This window comes from Mauremys mutica, chromosome 8 (genome assembly GCF_020497125.1).
Source record: "Mauremys mutica isolate MM-2020 ecotype Southern chromosome 8, ASM2049712v1, whole genome shotgun sequence".
NCBI lineage: Eukaryota > Metazoa > Chordata > Testudines > Geoemydidae > Mauremys > Mauremys mutica.
Genome location: NC_059079.1, coordinates 36,018,611 through 36,038,806, shown reverse-complemented (window position 1 = coordinate 36,038,806; position 20,196 = coordinate 36,018,611). Strand labels below are relative to the sequence as shown.

The following is a 20,196-nucleotide window of genomic DNA, read 5'->3' as shown; positions in this document are numbered from 1 at the left end:
TGGGCTGGGAGGCTCACTCCTAGATCCATTATAGACATTCTCTGATAGGCTTCCCTATTAATTGTATTGAGCAATGGGTAGGTTTTGCATCAGAGCTTTGCAAATGGTGGGAAGGGTGTTCTTACTAGTGCAGGTCAATTGTGTAGAATGTAAATGATCACTGGAAAGTTACCAAAGAGGGTTCAAGTTGCTTTTGATCCCATTAAAGAACAGTCCCTAATGAAAGCTTAACAAAGTAAGAGACTTATTTCCACAGTAAAACTTATTTCCACACAGTGTTAATGTATGAATAAGGAATATGTATTTAAAAAAAATTAAAAAAAATAAACATGACATTAGAAAGCAGAAAAAAACCATGAAAATAAGAAATCCCAGGAACTATCAGTTTTGGTCTCTTGGGAAGATCACTTCCAGATTCATGAACAGGACTTTGGAACAAATGAAGAAGAGACATATTACTCTGAACAAAGACTTTTCAAATGCAGAATCTAGCAAGGCACTGACTGCACTGTGGTTATACAAGGAAAGGGATAGGGGTTAACAAGTTGATGATTCAGATGAAACCATCATAGACACATAGACTTTAAGGTCAGAAGGGACCATTATGATCATCTAGTCTGACCTCCTGCACAATGCAGGTCATACAATCTCACCCATCCACTCCTATAACAAACCCCTAACCTATGTCATATTTAATTTCCTGCCACAAGTTAATATACAGAATGAATGCAGCATCGGAAAGAGTCCTATTCATTCAGGTTTAGGTGAGTCTTCTGGCTTCTTGTCAATATTGCCTTGCCTGTCCTGAAAACAAAGTGTCATCTCAAACATCTATCTTAGAGGAGAGAGGGTGCAGAGTAGGTCAACCAACATGGTACTCAGCCTTAAGATTAGAACATTTGAAGACAGAGTAAAAGAGTTGGACAGATTTTCACTGAGAAAAAAGGTGACTATGCACATTTTCAGCCTTAAAGGTTTACACAAAATGCAGAACACGAATAACTATCTTGTGGAGGCTCAGCTTGCAATGCCTGTGTCTTCAGTCTTTTTTAGTCTATCGCAGCTGGGCACCTTGCTCAGTCTAAGTGTCATGTCTCAAGTCATGCTCTTGGTGATAATGCACAACAACCTCAACAAATAGAAAGGCTACCAATTCATTTCCACAACTACTGTACATACCACGAACAGAAGCCAGGTTTTCTTTATGCTTTAAAAAAGAAGAAGAGGGATTGGTTGTCACCAGACAATTTGTTGTGCAGAGGCCTTACTCTAAGTTCTCCAAAGTAACATAAATTGTTTATGAACATCAGGGAAAGTTGAAGACAAACAGATGGGTACAAAGTGGACTGCTTAGGTTAAAAGGACTTGTGATAAGAGGTCTGTAAGGCAGGTAAAGTCATAGGTTGGCATGGCAATGAGCTGAAAGATTCCAGAAACAGGAAGAAATATTCATAATTGAAAGCACCAAAATGTGTCTGGAATGGCTAATGTTAATGAGATTAGGTTGTGACCCTTTCCCGAATATTGCTTGTCTGAGGGTCACTAAATGGAAGAAGGGTGACACAGATTGGACACAGCAAGCTTTACTATCATGACTGACATCCCTACCATCTCCTGGGACCCTGGGATCCACCATGACTCCAATAGGCCTTTGCCATCCTGATCCTGAAAGGCATCCTAACTAGACCAGACAAGAAAGAGTGAACTGTTGACATTACCCCCTTTGGCCAAATCCTGAACATGGGATATAAAGATTGGGTTCCTGTTCTCCCCAATGCTTCCCCCATTTAATGACCCCCAGTTAAATAATGTCCAAAAAACACCCCCTACCTTATTTCTCCTCTTTCCTCACTCTCTTCTTTTGTATTCCATGTAATAAGAATGTGGTTGAGCCAGCCAGGACAAGTCCACCTCTAAAACCCTACTGTAACCAAAGAGGAAGCTAAAGCAACACTCTGGTACAAGTTTACTAGGTCTCGGAATGGCTGATAAGACCACGTGCTGAGTGCCAATGTTTCTCCAGCAGAAAGGCTGCAAGTGAGAGGCAGCACCAGAGATAGAAGCTGCATTTACTCTCTTTGCTATTCTTCTTTTGGTCCTTTTTGTGTTTCTTTTGTTTTGTCTTAAAAAAAATAAAATAAAAAGGATCAGACATCAGCAACAACTGCTCTAGATGACCTCCAGATCATCTCAACTAACATTTTCACTTTATCCCCAGAATAACAGAGTATCTTTGATACCATCTAAAAAAGCCTGTCAAACAGCAGGTTTTTCCCTACAAAAGATGTTATGCAACAAAACAGAAAAGGAAATAAAAAATGCCATTATATTGAAAGTCTTACTTAATATTTTACATTTCAAATGTTTAAAACTGTTTTTCTTCTTTTTCTGTATCTTTAATAAAGAATTTAAAAAAATTAATGGTGGTTGTTATGATGGAAATAAGTCGGCATAACTTGACACAAAACCCTTGACCACACTTAACTGTTTAGTGTTGTAACAGTGAACAACAACTTCATTAACATTTCCCTAGACAACCTTCAACCTCCCTTATCAACACAACAGATTCCCCCCTCCCCATTTTAAAACAACCAAAAAAATCACCCCTAAGGACTCCACTTCAGGATTTACAATGTGCTAAGTACATGGTGGAAGTTTAAGACAGGACTTTATGAGAGTAGTTAATACTCTGTAGATACCCAGGACACATGTGCAATAGAGATGAGGTTTACATCAGTATTGATTCTTAGTCTTTTTATTTATGAAGCCCTTGGTAACCTGAAACAAAATACATACATGCCAGTTTTCTATTTTAAGAAAGCACAGTTCAATACATAGATGTATAAGTTTTAAAATTTCATACCCAAGGACTATTTAAAATGTGAACTTCATAAAAGATATTCCAGGGATCTCATAACCATTGTTACAGAGCATTCATGTTTTCAAAAATAATTAAAGCCGAAGTTCTTGGGTATATCTTGCCAAGGTCATCTGACGATTATTCCCTGATCTGCATTGTCTGAAAGAAATAAATAGCAGTGTGATTTGTAATTACTCAAAGCACTACAGAATAAAGCTACAGTAAATTCCTTCACAGTTGAACTGAACTGTTTAACACATGGAAACTCTAATTGACAATTCTGTACCAAAGTGTAAATTTGTCAAGGAAGGATACACAACAAGTTTTTTTTAACATCTCAGTGAGTGCTGTTGTGATTTGGATCTATTACTTCTGAATATTGCATGAAGCTGACAAGCACTTGTCATTTAAAGACCACATGGAGGCATTTAGTTTTCCATTTAGACATAATAACACATTATGCAAATAAGCTTGCCAAGGAAAGCTGGAGGCTTACATGAAATAAACTGTCAAACACCAGTTGCTAATAAATGAACATTTCTGTATAGATTGTCTTGATTTGGGGAGTTGAAAAATAAATGTGGTAGATAGAATATCTTACTATTGTAAGCTGTATAGAAGTTCAATGCAGAATTACATGTAGTGAAATTTTAAACACAAAATTAACACTCCTTGCCTGTGATGAAAATTGTCTGTTCTGGAAATAAGTTGAAATTTTAATAAGTCTGTAAAACACTTCAAATATAAGACAACCTGCATCAAACAAACAAAAAAAAGCATTTTGAGTTCATGCCATATGAATAAGAAAATCAGGAAAATCACTGGGTTCATTAGAAGTGCTCACATAGGACCCAGTTTAGCCAAACCTGGATGAAGCCAATCTCTTCACTTTGGGTGATCTCTCATTCCTTTATGAACTACTAACACATCATCTTTATTTTTTTTTTGCCAGCCAATAAGGCAGCATCCTTTCCCTTTTCTTATTTTTTTAAAGTTGTCAGTGTTTTCAGTGCTAATGGAACTATCAGGATCAGGCCCTATGCCTGGACCATGCACTATTAAAGCCAATAAGAGTTTTTTCCAGTGACTGCAATAGAAGCAGGAGCAGACTCATAGTTCACACTATGTAAACTGTCCCACTATTTTTACCAGTGCATCTTGATTCTAACCTCCAACATCTCTGATACTTCAGTCTTGGGTCTTTCTTCAGCAGAGGACTGCCAGTCATGCCTAACTGCATGGCATTTCTATGATATATGGATATCATATTTCTATGAGAAATGGAGACTAGGATGAAACTATCAAACTTATTTTCGTTTGTGACGTAAGCACAATTCAAGAACTCAGGTCTCCAGCACACAGACCTCAATCATTCATAATGGAGATGTCAGATAAAATTATTTAAAATAAACAACATGGAACATAAATAGTTCAGGAAATTTGTAATGGGATCAGAGTCGTTCAGATACAAGTAAATGGTATGTATCCAGCCCACTTCAGCAGTGAATGAATGAATGTGTAAAGAAATTAATCAAAGATAGATTACCTCTTTAAAATCCTTGCAACATCACTTCACAAATGTATTTTATCAATATGGTACCAAAACCCAAATAGCTCCTTATAGAAATGTGGCTGTCAAGAACAAGCGAATTATGATATGGTAAAAATGACTTACTTCTCATTAGCCAGATTGTGTAATATTAAAATGAAGTAACTACATTCATATTTGTCTTATTGGTTAGTAAAAGTTCCCAAAGCTGAATATTTCTCTAATGTGATGTCAAAACACTGAGGGATTAACTTATTTGTGTATTCTATAATTTAAGAAGAATACAGATGGTTCCTGGAGTCAGAGAATATTCTGTTTTGGGGTGTAGTGGTATCTCATTGCAATTATTAGTCATTCTCAAAGCAGAAGTTGCTAAAAAACAGGTCTTAACTAAAAACAGGCAGTTGTGATCAGGCTCTATTCATGCAGGGCAAACGCTTATTGAAAGATATTGATTTGCAGCTCATTCATTGCAGAAATAGCCTACTTACTAAATATTTAATCTTGCTCTTGAAAGAAAATTAAATTCAACAGACAGTTTTGGTGCTAAATTTAGAACTTCTCTCCTTGTTTCTATTTTTAATAATGAGAATAAAATACAGTTGTTTCCATGCTGGCACCTTCTTCACCCTTTAGGAAACGACACTCAAAATTAATACTGTGTCAGAAATCCAGCCTTAATTAGCCTAATCAAATAACATTTCCACTTTAGGGAAGAAGGATTAGAGTCTAATCTACTAAAACGGTTCCAGGCGTTTATATTTGAGTAACTGTTTGGGATGTAACCAATTTTTTTTTTTTGCTTCTTTTTAATTAATAGTTCAAGGCTATTTTCCTCTTTTTTGGAAACTGAACTGAAGGATTTGATTTTCCACTGGGAATTTAGCCTTTAAAAAAGAAATTCATTAAATTTTGCTTTACAAACTAGCGTCCATGTAGTTTAAGGTATGGTACAGGGGACACTTTATCAAGTAAATGGCATGGCCTCCTCTGGTTCAGGCAGGATGGTTTGGAGAGGCAAATGGTTTGCAAGTTACTTTAAGAGGCTATCACATGATGAAGTTGATGCTTAGAGTGATCCAACCAATCTTTAATCACTAAGAAGTTTGAGGATTACACTGTACTCCCTTCTGAATGATTGATGAGGATATTAGCTTTCATTTGAAACCAAGCGGACTACACATTTTAGAATCCCATTGCAAGGGAATCTTGACACAGTTTAAGACTGTCACCACCTTCCGTTAGTCCATTCAAACAATTTTGTCAATTATCCACATTCATTCGCTCCCAAATTGCAAAGGATTTAAATAAACTGCCAACTATTTGCAGTAGGAACTCATTACACAACTGGAACCCAATGTATTTTTTGTGGTCCCACATACATTAAGGACACCATTAACACTCAAAGGCATATGAAAATATATTTCCTTGTGGGCACTTTGATGGCTATCAAATAAGCAGGGAATTTGCGCTGCTTCATAGCTTTGAAGGCAGACACCATCAAATTGAGTCAATGAAAATACACCCATTTGTATAATATTCCCACCACTTTTGGTTCAAAGCAAAAATTGTCCCTGAGTTTTCATTCAGCTACTTTAGCTGTTTTTCATTTATTCTGAGATAACAGTCCACTCCAAACTAAATAATCTTCTGATCAGAAAAAGATGATTATTTCTCTTTCCAAAAGACAATTTTTTCTTTGAAGCCATAGCTGAGACAAGCCGGTCACTTTTCGAGTTTTCCTTCGCTAGGCTCTTTGGCCAAATAAATGAAAAGAAAAAAAAACCTGTTGGTTCCTGCTCATGGAACATGGCATTTATTTTCTGTGGTGGTCAAAGTCTGTAATTTTGCAGAAACTCCTTTCAGGTCTTGCCAGAGTAAATGCAACATTTGAACACTAGAGAAACATCAGGAAAGTTGTATTTCTGCTACTTGCAGGGTTGTTACTTCTGTGAAATATTAAGGGATTATTAAAATGGAAATGTAGTAAATGGAAAGCATAAAGATACTGATATCAGAACCTGAAAGCATAGTAAGGATCACCATGAACTTTGATATTGCAGCTGTAGAAACAATTTTTCCTAAAAGGAGATAAATATGGGCTTGATTCTGCAAGTTGCTGAGCACTGTGGTTCTGATCCAGCAAAGTATTTAAGCACATGCTTAACCTTAAACACCAGTAGTCCTACTGAAGTCACTGAAGCTTTGCTGGTCCAGGGACAAAGGGTTCAGCACATTGCATGAGTTAGCTTTAGCTTAATTTTTCTTACCTTGGATTGATTTAGTGCACATTAGCTCTCCACATTGATGTATGTCAGTTTTCTTTTCATCCAAAGTTGTATTTTTTAGAGTTTACTGATATTCCCAAAAGGCCTGACCAAAACCACACTGTGAAGTCAATGGAAAGATTCCCATTGACTTCTATAGGTTCAGGATCAGGGCCCAAGTTGCCCCTTCAGAAAAAAAAAAGAGTCTTTTGAATCCCTCACTGCTAAATTAGTTGCAAGTTTAGAATCACAACTTTATTTTTATTTATACAAAATGCTTCCTAAATTTCAAAGCTTTCCATATCTTTTGGAATGCTCCAGATAAACTTTTTTAACCGTCATATTGGCCAGCTATCTGATGAACATCTGGCTAGAAATGTAAACAAATGGCCAAATGCAAACATGAACCTTTCAGTCATCCCTTGTGAATCCCAGTATTTATTAAGCCAAGATGTTGCTTAATGTGTTTAGGTATAGGCTACATACTGTGTACATGGTAGTAGTAGCATCACCAGTCTGAACACAAGGAGGAAAATGTTTAGATGAAGAGATTCATGTAAGAGGCCCCAACATAACACTGACATAGTTGTGGGGAGGAGAGCAAATCTTCATTACACCGTTCATTTCACTCATGTGACAGCTGATTTTAAACAACTACCAGCAGCTTCACTAACCATAATCCTCATCATTGTGTAAATACTGCAGAACTGCTATAGGCTTATATGTAGAGCAGTGCTGACATTATCAATTCTCTGATCAATTAACAGAAAGAGAGACTATCCTAATGGAATGGCTAAAGCCTGTTTTTTGTTCTTAGCACAGTTAAACAAAAAACGGTGCTTGAATTTAGGAATTAGTGTGATAAAAATACAACTACTGGTTTTCTCAACTTGTGATCTGACAAGATCATCCTTGGTAGAATTTTATTAGGTTATTATTTCACTGCTCTACTCCTGATACAGCCAGTCCTCTTGGCAGAGTTTATATTAATAAATAATTATCTGTGACATGAGGGAAGAGATGCATAAAAGACATACAAATGTTCTTTTATTGCAGGCAGCATTTTAATAAACAAAGACAGAATTGAAAGTTGTGTTAATCCTGGCCTTCTCATCTAGAATACTATTGAAATAACCCCCGAAAGCACTGTAGAAAGGCACAACTGAATTGCACATAAAAAGAGGATCACTTGACTTCTAGATTATACTGTCTCTCCTTATAGGATATCTTTATAACATAAAGATTTAAAAGAGGATACGTCTTATACAAGTGCCATTCAGCAATTTTACTTGTTTTGTGCTATAGAATGCATTAATAATGTTATTCTTTTACATTTAACATTTATAAAACACATGGCGTGAAAAAAGAAGTTTGTAGTTCTCAAAGTCTAAAGAATAAACAAAGTGCCTCCAGGATTCATTTTAATGAGAAATGCCAGTGTTGCACAGCAGAAGTCTTGGGATGGGCAATGCACACAAGCAGATTAATTATAATTTAGGAGATAAGAAATGTGTGAATTTTATAACAGCTCTTGTAGAAAATAAATATACTGTTAATCACTGACAGTTTTATGTCCTCAAAGGTATTATTAACCTATAAATATATGTCACATACATTTAGGAGTTTAAAATGCTGGATATTTATTTATTTATATTTGCAGGCTACTAGTGTTTCTCCCCTTGTAACTAGCAAGGTTTTTTTACTGTGGAGTTAGTACAGGGTTTCCAGAACATAGTGCAGAATGCATCAAATATGCAGCATGATTACCTATTAGTCCTGTGCACATCTGAAGAATATAGATTTATAATCATCAACATTCTAGCTAAGCTACGACTCCAATCTGTGCTGGAATAGTCATTTAGACTTTTCTGGATCATCAATTAAGAAGTTTCTCAAAATCCCTCTACTGGATTTCTGGAAGCTGTTTGCAAGTTAAAGCTTCTTCTCCATCCCAAAGTGGAATTTCTCTGCTAGAGAATTCTCTTCTCAACTTCCTCCAGCAAATCCAGTTGGCAGCTGAAAGTCTGATGTTGGTAGTGCAATCTGTAGCCTTCAAAGTGGCAGGTGATGATAGACTAGAATTTTAATAGCCTAAGGAATTGATTTACAACCTATTTAGCCTATATGATAATGTATAAATTTTGGTTGCATTTCAGAGATGGACTGCATTTGATTTACAAGGTAAATATATTAATCCTTATTCTTGTATGGTGGGTGTATAGAAGATTTACCAAATTGCTGAATGGGTGGATTTGTCTGTGACCAAAACCTGTCGTGGATACAAACTATATCCATGATTTTCTAAGAAATCTAGATACAGGTCCATAATATCTGGACAATTATATCAGCAGAATTCCATTATTTGGAACTACCACCCAGAGTAAAAGTAACTTCATGAAATCCATATAACTTGCAGCATTTCTCCTGTTTGTTGCAACTAAACTTAACTCCTAATTTTCCCTGATGTTGTAGCCATTCCATAATGACCTTCAGAAATTCAGAGTCACTGCTGATGTCATTAGGACTCTAAGATTCGACTGAAGTTGAAAGACCTCTTTGAATAAGATTGAGGGTTTAAAATTCTACACTTTTAGAGATTTGAAGCAAAAGTATTTTTCCATTCACCAGCGAAAAAGGTAGAAATTTGAACTTTTCCCCATATGGGGTCAAATCTGGCAGACCTTCCTCATACTCATCTCCCATGGAAATGGATATGTTAGATATGTTAGTAAAACATGCAAGTTTTAAGTGTGTAAGAGTCCTTTGAATTACCATCATTCAGTAAGCTGTGACAAAGGAAAGAATCTTTTTTCCTGGATGTTCTGCTACTTAGCACCAGTGCACACAGTAGTTAAAGCTGATCAAACTACTTATTGCAAATTTAGCACACACACTCACCCACTCTCCATTTGTAGGCTGATCTCAGTTCCTGCAAATATATTCATTATTTGTTAGTATCCAAATAACTCATGCAAACAAATTTAGGTTGGGTTGACTTCAACTATGTTACTTTGGTGCTTGTGATTGATCACATGGTATTGTTTCTGGTCTCTGATTAGAATAAATTTTCTAGGCATGACATTCATAAACAAAAAGTAATGCACTTTATTCATCCAAAAATTCATATTAAATTTACTTATGTTAAAATTTGTAAAATCTTTAGGAGTCATTAGCATTTTAACAAATTGCTGGCAACTGTCTTCTTGCTACTGGCAAATCATATTATCCCCAAAATAATGGTGAACCACACTCGGTACCATTGTTCATGAAAATATTCACAAATCACTTCTTGTGTTATTCAACCAAGTTAAATAGCAGTTATAATTCAAAATATTGAAATAGATCTCAGGCACATAAACACATTTTATTCCCAGTAAAAATGTTGTTTATCATCAGAAAACAAAGGGGAATAAATTTTGTGGCTTGAGTCCATCTTTTTTTTTGAAGACTGCCCCTCCCTCTTGTTGGTTATGTTTTGGTTTTGCCAGTCCAAAAGCAAGGTTGAGTCAGATTTCATTTTATTCAAATCTTCCAAGTTCAGGACTTTTGGTTCTGGTTTTAGCTAACTTCTTTTTCAATTAAAACCAAGCATGAACTGAAAGGGTGGTTTTGGTCTTGCAACAATCTAATCAGCTTGGGTTTTGTCTGGCAAGACCAAAACCAGGAGTAATTCAGATCCATGTCCTACGTATGTGCTATCTGATTGACCGAGCCACCTGATTGGCTGCAGGAGTCACCAGAGTGATATTTAAGCTCAGCAGCAGCAGTCTAGTGAGTACTCAATGTGCTCCTTACCTGCCCCAGGCCCCAGCCCCATCCTGGCCCTCTGGGTCAGAACAGACTCACAGCATCAACTTCCAACTCTTTGCTGCTGCTATAAAATCCCATTGTGGTGTGGTGGAATTATAACATCAAACAAAAACAACGAACTAGTTATTAATACAGTACACCTGATTTTAGTTCAATGTAGCCTCCGAAAGATGCAATTTGCAAAAGATCCAATTATTAGAGAGATTGAATGGTCTTGTGGCTAATGCCCTAGACTATGACTCTTATCAGCTCAATTCTCAGGCCTGTCACAATCTTCCTCTTAGATATTAATTACTTCTAGATAGAATAGAATAAATAGACGTTAGAATTAGATAGTTAGACTGCACATAGGACTGTTCATATAATACAAAAAGTAATTGGTGAATAGTTTCATAAAACACCAAGTTTGGCTCACTATTATTTTCTGAATATTATTTATTATTTGAAAGTATTAAGACAGCCACTAATGGGTTGTGAGCTGGTCACTTCCTCTCTCTGTGCTTCAGTTCTCCATCCATAACATTTTTCCACGCTTTGTCCATCTTGTTTATTTAAGCTGTAAAATCTTCAGGGCAGGGGTAAGATTTTCAATAACATCTAAGTGACTTAGCATCAGTGGAATTCATAGCTCTGTATTAGGCACACAGGCTCCCCATGCATTGAATCCCTAAAAAAGGGGTTCAGAGAAGCCAGCAAGCTCTGCAGGGAGATGCCTAAGATAGCCAATAGGAAATACTGAGGAGAGGACTGAGCTGTCTGAGGTAATTAGGCACCTCATTTTGGGCTGAAGAGAGGTGCTTCCTTGCACTCCAGATTCTCAACTGTGAGCCCTCTTCTGGAATTTGGGCTGGCCTGGCTAAGATGCTGAGAGAGAGAGAGAGAGAGAGACTTCATTATAGTCAATAGCCCAGGGGTTAGGACACTTGCCTGGGATGTGGAATCAGGGACTTGAACCTGATGCTCTGACAGGAGAGATTGAGAGACCCACCCCAGAATATTCTAAGCCTCTGCTTCAAATCTGGTTGTCCCACATCCCAGATGAGTGCTCTAACCACTGGGCTATTGAGGAGCTTGGGACACCCACCCATCTTCTCAACAAAAGGTTCCAACCTGCTTGGCCCAGTTGTATTTTGTGGGGGGTAGGTATGTTCAGAGCATGCCTACTGGATCAGGCCCCTCAGGCGAGATAGGAAAAGAATGCCAAGTTTGTGAATCCCTAGAGTACCGAATAGCTCATTAGGTGAGGGGTGGCATCAGAACTTAGGCAGCTTTTTCACTGGTGGGCATGCACAATGTAGGTGCATAGGGAATTTAGGCACCCGTAGGGTTAGGTGGCAGCTGAGCAGTGATGTTGTGAATGTCAATGGAGCCTTAATGTTGGACTTCAGCACATAAGAGAAGGTTACTCACTCTGTTCAGTAACTGAGGTTATTTGAGATGGTTGTCCCCACAGGTGCTCCACTTTAGGTGAATCTGCATCCCTGCAACTGCAACTGGAGAATTTCAATAGCAGTGCCTAGTTGGGCTGCACATGCACTAGCCCCATCTCATGCCATGGTTACATAATTCCTTCTCCTTCCCCAAGTTCCTTTTCCATCACAGAGTCCCTAGCAGGAAACTCTGAAGTAGAGGGGAGGAGGGTGGGTAGTGGACCACTCACAGGGACAACCATCTCAAAGAACCTCAGTTACTGTACAGGGTGAGTAACCTTATCTTATTCTTCAAGGAGTGTTCCTATAGGTGCTCCACTTTAGGTCACTGTAGAGCAGTGCACTTCACTGGAAGGAAGGGGGTTTCAGAGTTGCATTTGTGATGGATAAGACAATAATTCCAAGCACAGCATCTGATATCAAGTCCTGCTCTATTTTGTGATGCTCTAAACGTGTGAGCTGATGCTCAGGTTGCTGCGCTGCAGATGTCCATGATGGGTACATTGTTGAGGTAAGGTATTGATGTAGAAAGTGATCTAGTAGCATGTGTGCAGGCCCAGGTGGGGATTGTAGTTGATGGTGGTGGTAGCAAATGTCGACGCATCCAGAGATCCATTTCAACAGCCTTTGCTTGGATATGGTGGTTCCTTTAGATCTTTCTTTGATAGATCTAACTTTGATGACTTTCTGAAGAGTTTAGTCCTTTCAATGTAAAATGCTAGTGCCCTTCTGACATCCAGGGTGTGGAACATCATTTCTTGTTTGTTCCCATGAGGTTTTGGAAAGAACGATGGGAGACGGAATGAGGAAGCTATTTTAGGTAAAAATTTTGGATGTGGCCTTAGAGTTACCTTGTTTTTGAAGTATATTGTCTATGGGGGTGTGCCATGACAGCCCCAAGTTCTCCGACTAATCGCGCGGATGTGATGGTGACAAGGAAGCCACCTTATTGAGAGGCGGAGAAGAGGACATGTCACCATGGGTTCAAATGGGGTACCAGTAAACATTGTAGCACTAGATTACGGTTCCATGGTGGAGTAAAGGGCTCGTATTTTGGGATAAAGGTTATAACACCTTTGAGGAATTATTTAGAGGTAGAGTGACCGAAGACTGAGAACTCATCAACATTGATGGAAAGCCATGATTTCCATGAGATGTACTCAGAGGCCTGATTTCTTGAGTTCCAGTATATAATCTAATACCATTGGTAAAGAAGAAGAGGTAGTCAACACTGTTTGTCTATTCTGGCACCATATGTGGAATTTCTTCCATTTGTGCAGGTAAGTATATCATGTAGTAGACCATCTGCTGTTTAATAATATGGCCCTTACCTCCTCTGAACAGGTCATTTCATTCCCTTGGAACCATGCCTTCAGGTGGAGTATTTTCAGATTTGGGTGGCAGACCTGGCCTGCATCCTGGGACAGGATGTGGAAGAAGGGGAAGAGTGCATGGTGGGCACACTGCCATCTTCAACAGGTTAGGGAACCACATTTATCTGGCCACAGGAGAGCTATCAAATGACTCTGGATTTGTCGGTCCTTATCTTATGTATGACCCTGGATAGGAGAGGGCTTGGGGGAAAACGCCTGCAGTAGAGGCGCATCCCATTTGATGATAAAGTATCATCCAGAGATCAGGGTCTCAAGCCAGCTATTGAGCAGAAGTGTAGGCACTTGGAATTCTGGGTTGTAGAGAGGAGGTCTATAGTTGGGGAACCCCAGCATTTGAATTCCTCTGTAATACTTTGGTGTTTATTTTCCACTTACGGTCCTGAGAGACTTTTCTGCTCATTGTGTCCACAGTGGTGTTTTGGCATCCTGGTAGTTAGGAGGCTGAGATGTTGTGATGGAAGCACCAGTTCCACAATCTCATTGCTTCTGTGCATAGAGAGTGCGATTGTATCCCTTCTTGTTGGTTTATATAAAACACATAAGCAATGTTGTCCATCAACACTTTTATGGCTTTGTTCTTGATCATGGGCAGAAAGTGTGAGCATGCCTTGCAGACTGCTCATAGTTCCAGTAGTTTTAGATTCCGAGGGCGACAACCTGCCCTGGATCGTGTGGTTGTGTAAGTGTGCCCCCTAATATATTAAAGAAACATCCATTGTAAGTATAATTGATGGAAGGGGTCTGTGTGAAGAGAACTGCTCCACAAACATTGTGTAGTTGAGTCCACTGGTCTTAGAGAGTTTTTTACTTTGATTGTCATCATAAGGCACTTGTTTATACTATGTGTGACGGGTTCGGTCATAGAGATCCCCGATGCTGATCAACCTGCTGAAACTACCTCTGACCCCATTTTCCACTGCCAATTTGGGACTCCAGAACCCTGTCTTGTTGAGCCAGACACACCAGCCTGGTGCAACACAGACCCAGGGTCTGAACCATGCCCCCAAAGCTGCAGACTTTAACCAAAAACCACTCAGCAGGTATTCCTATCTCCAGCACCCAGACACCCAGCTCCCAATGGGATCCAAACCCCAAATAAATCCGTTTTACTCTGTCTAAAGCTTATACAGGGTAAACTCAAATTCTCTGCCCTCTATAACATTGATAGAGAGATATGCACGGCTGTTTTCTCCCCCAGGTATTAATCACTTACTCTGGGTTAATTAATAAAAAAAGTATAAAAAGTAGGATTTAAGCTGTTTTAAGTAATAACAGACAGAACAAAGTAAGTGACCAAGCAAAATAAAACAAAACAAGCAAGGCTAAGCCTAATACATTTAAGAAACTGAATACAGATACATCTCACCCTCAGAGATGTTCCAATAAGAATCTTTCACAGACTAGACTCCTTCTTAGTCTGGGCCCAATCCTTTCCCCGGTACAGTTCTTGTTAGTCTCAGCTCAGGTGGGGTAACTAGGGGATTTCTCATGACCAGCAGTCCCCTTTGTTCTGTTCCACTCCCTTTTATAGCTTTGGCACAAGGCGGGAATCTTTTGTCTCTCTGGATCCCCACCCCTCCTTCTAAATGGAGAAGCACCAGGTTTAAGATGGATTCCAGTACCAAGTGACATGGTCACATGTCCTGTGAGACCCCAAGCCTCCATTCTTTCCAGCCTGACTCACAGGAACACAGGAAGGCTTACAAGTAAACAGAGCCATTTACAACCAATTGTCCTGGTCAATGGGAGCAATCACGATTCTAAAACACCATTAATGGCCCACACTTTGCATAATTACAATAGGACTTCAGACTAATACTTCATATTTCTAGCATCAGATACAAGAATGATACATTCATACAAATAGGATGAACACATGCAGTAGATTATAAGCTTTGTAATGATACCTTACAAGAGACCTTTTGCATAAAGCATATTCCAGTTACATTTTATTCACACTTAGACATATTTTCATAAAACATATGGAGTGCAACGTCACACTGTGTCAGTGCAGAATGTAAAACTGTCCTTAGCCAGCCTTGAAGGCAATGCATGGGTAGCCTGGTATACTTCACCACAAATGTCATTGCTGACATATGGCCTAATAGTTGAAGGCAGTTCCTGGCTGATGTCTGCGGGCTGGTTTGTGTTGTAGTAATCAGATTGAATAGAGTGACAAATCTGTGTGGTGGTAGAGAACCTGTGGCCTCCTGAGCACCAAGGTAAGTCCCAATGAATTCTAGTCTCTGTACAGGTATAAGCGTTGATTTTTGCTTTTTTATTTGTAGATCTCATTGTGTGAAGAGAACTATTGTCTTTTGGGTAGCTTCTAAGGCATCTTCTCAGGTAGGAGCTTTGAGTAAGCAGTCATCCAGGTAGGGGAATATTACGACCCCTTTTCTGCGGAGGTGAGCAACCACCACCACTACAAGAACTTTGGAGAACACCCAGGGAGCCGTAGACCATCCGAAAGGGAGTACTTTGTATTGGTAATGATTTTGTCCCAGAACAAATCTGAGAAACCTCCTGTGTGAAGGGTGTATTGTAATGTGAAAATAGGCATCGTGGAGGTCAAGGGCCAAAAACCAGTCCCCTTATTCTAGTGCTGGGATTATTGTTGCTAGCATGACAATCCTGAACTGTTTGGTTTTCACAAATTTACAGAAATTCCTTAGGTTGAGAATGGTTCTCCATCCTGTTTTTTTTTTTCAGGGTTAAGAAATAATGGGAATAGGAGCCCTGGAGTCTTTTAGGGTGTGAAGTGACTCATCAGTCTTAGCTGTGAACAGTTTAATTCACTCAAATGAGACATCCTCTGTGGTGGATTGTACCTCTTTGGGGAAACCAGAGAGGTAGAGCCAGGAAGCTTGCCACATGACTATGGCTGTGACGACTGATTGTGCTGCTGTGTCTGCTGAATTGAGTGAGGCTTGTGAGGCTTCAAGCTAGAAGGTGGCTTTCTGAGATGACTGCTTTAAATTGCTCTTTTTTGTCCTCAGACAGATAATCAATATATCAGACATCTTTGAATAACTGGAGTGGTTGTATTTGGCCATCTGTGCCTTGAATTGGCGATCCTGAATTGTAGGGTTGCTGATGAGTGGGCCTTATGCCCAAAGAGATCCAATTGCTTCCAGTCCCTATCATGTGGTGTGGATCTGGAGTTATTATTGTCTGCCCCATTCATTCATGGCCTCTACCACCTGAGTTTGGTGTAGGGGGAATGTAATATTTTTGTCCACTCTTTTACAAGTGGGTGGAGTTATTGCAGGGCTCTTTCAGATGGTCTTGGCCAGGTCCATGAGCACCTCAGATATAGGGAGAGCAACGTTGGATGAAGTTGACATGTGCAGAATGTCCAACAACTTGTGTTGAGACTCTGCAGCTTCTTCTAGTGGTATTTCTAATGGGTCCACAATCCACTTAAACATCTCTTGGAATTATTTAAAATCATCACTCATTATAGGTGGTGGGGGCATAATGGCTTTGTCTGGGGAGGAGGAGGAGGAAAAATTGGTAGCTGGGGTGACCTCTTGACCAGAAGTCTCCTCCAGTCCTCCAAGTGCCTCATCTAGGGGTTCAGAGGGTCCAGGCATTGAGGGTGATGGAGAATGTCTCACTCTTTCCCTGTGGGTATTGGGAGGCTTGGAATAGTGGTGATGGTATGCCATTCATAGGTCCAAGTAGGGCCACTGTGGCCAGTGAAATTACAGTGGTTGTCAGTACTGAAGATAGCATACTGTGTGCTACAGAGGCATAAGGTGGCACCACAGACTGCTGCACTGCATGTTTGAGATGCTCCAGCAGTGCTGAAGAAAGGATGGTAAGTTTCTGAGTCTGCCTGCTTAGGGTCTTTGGTTGTCAGGATACCAGAGGGTCCCGCCTCTTCAGAAGTAGTTTGCCTTGGTGCGGTCGGTACTGATAGCATCTGACGGGTCAGAGATCATCTCTTTTTAGCCGATTCCTGACAAGGAGAAGTTGTAGCCCATTTTTTTCGCCACCTTTTTTAGAGGCGTGCTCTTTTCTCTGAGAGGGTAGTGGTGAACGTCTGTCAGATGCTGCTGCTGGAGAGCAGTGCCCAGGAGGGGTCCGTGATCCTGGATCAGACACCAGGTGCAGACTTCTCCACCAAGAGAACTTTTAGTTTAAGATTTTTCTGGTGCATAATCTTAAGATTATGGCAGTGGGAGCACTTTTGCAGAACGTGTGTCTTGCCGAGACAATGGACAGACTGGGATTGACTCCTGGCAAGTTAGGCAGCGTTTAAAATCAAGGGATCCATGCATGCCCCTTAGAATAAAGTTTCTTCCATAAGGGATGGTATCTACACTATGCTAAAAGGTATAAGAAATGATACTTAATCTACTAAGGAAAAAATGTTTTTAAAGAAAAATAAATGGGGAAGAGAAAGGTAGTTAACTACTAACTGTGTTCTAAAACTACTAAATCTAATTCTTAAGATAAAGGCAAACTTGGAGGCATTGCCCATTGCTCAGTCTCAAGCCGTGGGGTGGTAGAGAAGCAACTGAGAGGGGTTTAAGTCACAGCGCTATGTAACCACTAGAGGCGGTGCAAGATGGGGACAGCGCATGTGTGACCCTACCAGGCACTGCTACTGAAATTCTCCAATCACAGGTGCAAGGACACAGATTCATCTAAAGTGGAGCACTTGAAGAAGAATAAGGCAGTTAGGCTCCTAAGTCCCTCTTAAAATCTAGCCCCTCAAAGTCGCTTTTGAAAATTTTACTCAGGGACCATCTCTTACAACGTTTTTGTACAACACCTCGGAAAACGGGGCCTGACCTCAGCAGGAACTTCTAGGGGCCAATAATAAATAAATCTACCTTGCAGTTTGAGAGCACAAATCAAGTACATGTCTTTCAGATCACTCATAAAATTACTGTGAAAAAACTGCAGGAAGTAATTAATGGAAGTTTCTGAAAATTCAGCCTCAGATAATAAGTCTATTTTACCAAAAAGACCACAGGATAAGTATTGCAAATTGTGAGTCTTTCCATTGACTTCAGCGGGCTTTGGATCAGGCCTTCAATAAACTAAACTTCTGCTGAGAGTGGTCATCATGCGCCTACAAGCCCCACCTCAATGGAGTAGGTGGACTAGACTAGTTTTTGCAATATTGCAAGCCAACTTTAAGTGTTTTCAAATCCCTCAACTGATACTGTTTGTTTCCCCATGTCTAGAAATTGACATCTTTGTTATGTTTATTGTCAGTAGGCTGACTTTTAGCATCCTGCCTGCCTGCCCTATGGACATAGCCAGTCACAGTATTCATAATTACTGCATATTTTTATAGAACAACTGAACTGTATCTTTTAGTTTCGGTGTAAGATTTACAAAGTTCAGGGACAATGTAGAATTGAATGTGTCATGTAATGGGCTCAAAATCAAAGAAAATAAAGGTGTGTGTAATTCCAACTGGGGAGGGAGAATAAAAGAGTTTCAGCGATGAAATCAAATGTTTGGTGGTTTTAGTTTGGCCCCTAGTGGATAGTGATTCTCATTGTCACATTGAATTGGTAGCCTTTGCTTAAGCAAAAGTCCATGCTGAATAACCCTGGAGACAAAATTACCTCTCAGGTTTGGAGATGGAATTTGCCTCAACCTAGAATTGAGGAATTTGTGTTATACTGACAAAACTATAGAACATTTGCCCATTCACAAGGATTGCTGATAAATACAGACCACATTCAGAAAATAAATCTTCTTTCCATCTTAACCTACAAAATATTCATTTATTAATGGAAAGGCTAATAATGTGTTGGCCTTTGTTGTTTAAAAGGCAAGTCATTTACTTTACTAAGAGATCCTTTAATAAGAAAACAGGTGCTTGTATTGTGTGATAGTGATGTATTGCTCATGATGAGAAAGCTTCCACAAATACATCTGGTGTAACAGTTTCTGTAGCATCAATGTGAAGACTGTCATCTTTCACCCCAATGAAAATGATGCAGTTTGCTTGCGATTATAGACTCCTATTGATTTCCAATTTTCACCAGACATGTTCAAGTCCCTTGGGCTCTAGGCACTTGTAGATTCTTATCAGTCTTGCAGTGAAGAAACAATGTGGTAATATAATTGGCACAGTGTAGCAATAAGACTCTCCTGTTCTACTTTCAATTTAGTCCTTTATTGCAATATCTTGACAGTAGATTTCTTCTTTTTAGTATTAATGGCCTCATATAAGGTTCTTGATGATCAGGCTAAACTTTTCAAAAGAAGTATGTGTGTTGGGCTTTTTAAACTTAATATCCATGCTCCAGAAATGAATCCTATGTTCGGAGTACATCATATTATATAGTATTCCTTTTTACTAGAGAGGTTGAATTAGGTTTTATGTATTTATATTTTGTTGCACAGCCCCAGTTTGCAGTGCAGCTTCTATTGAAACCATTTAACACCAGTAAACGTGCATACAAGATGGTTCCCCCATTTATTTGAGTATTAAAGTGCAACAAAGATTATCCCAAGCTGTTACAAAAATGGAATTTATAAAGCCTATTTCAAAAGCGAAGTGATGTAACATGTGATCTTTCTCTTTAAGATGCAACGTACATCAGTACTGCTGCTATTTAGACCAGCTATTTTAGTGCAGAATATATTCTGATCCTGTTCCTCTGATTTTGTCTGTAATATCTGTGCCCAAACCCTAAATTTTAAACTGACAACATAGACCATGAAACTTAATATGTGCTGAAATGTAATTCATGATAAAGATCAAAGCAATTATGCAAAGTTCGGGAGAAATCAAAGCAGATGCATTTCTATTTACAGCTGGAAAGTGCATAGTGTTCATTGCTTATTTAGAGACTTTATCAGGACAAAAGGCAGCATAATTACATAATGCTTATTTTACATGATTGAAGCA

General features: G+C 39.2%; 1 long non-coding RNA gene across 1 annotated transcript in view; it reads right to left on the bottom strand.

Moving 5' to 3' along the window:
* Positions 1–2,772: 2,772 nt before the first annotated feature.
* Positions 2,773–20,196, bottom strand: part of LOC123376262 — a 32,258-nt gene continuing 14,834 nt past the window's right edge. The window contains exon 3 of the long non-coding RNA XR_006581736.1: positions 2,773–3,019. This is a non-coding gene — a long non-coding RNA (uncharacterized LOC123376262). The remainder of the gene's footprint in view (positions 3,020–20,196) is intronic.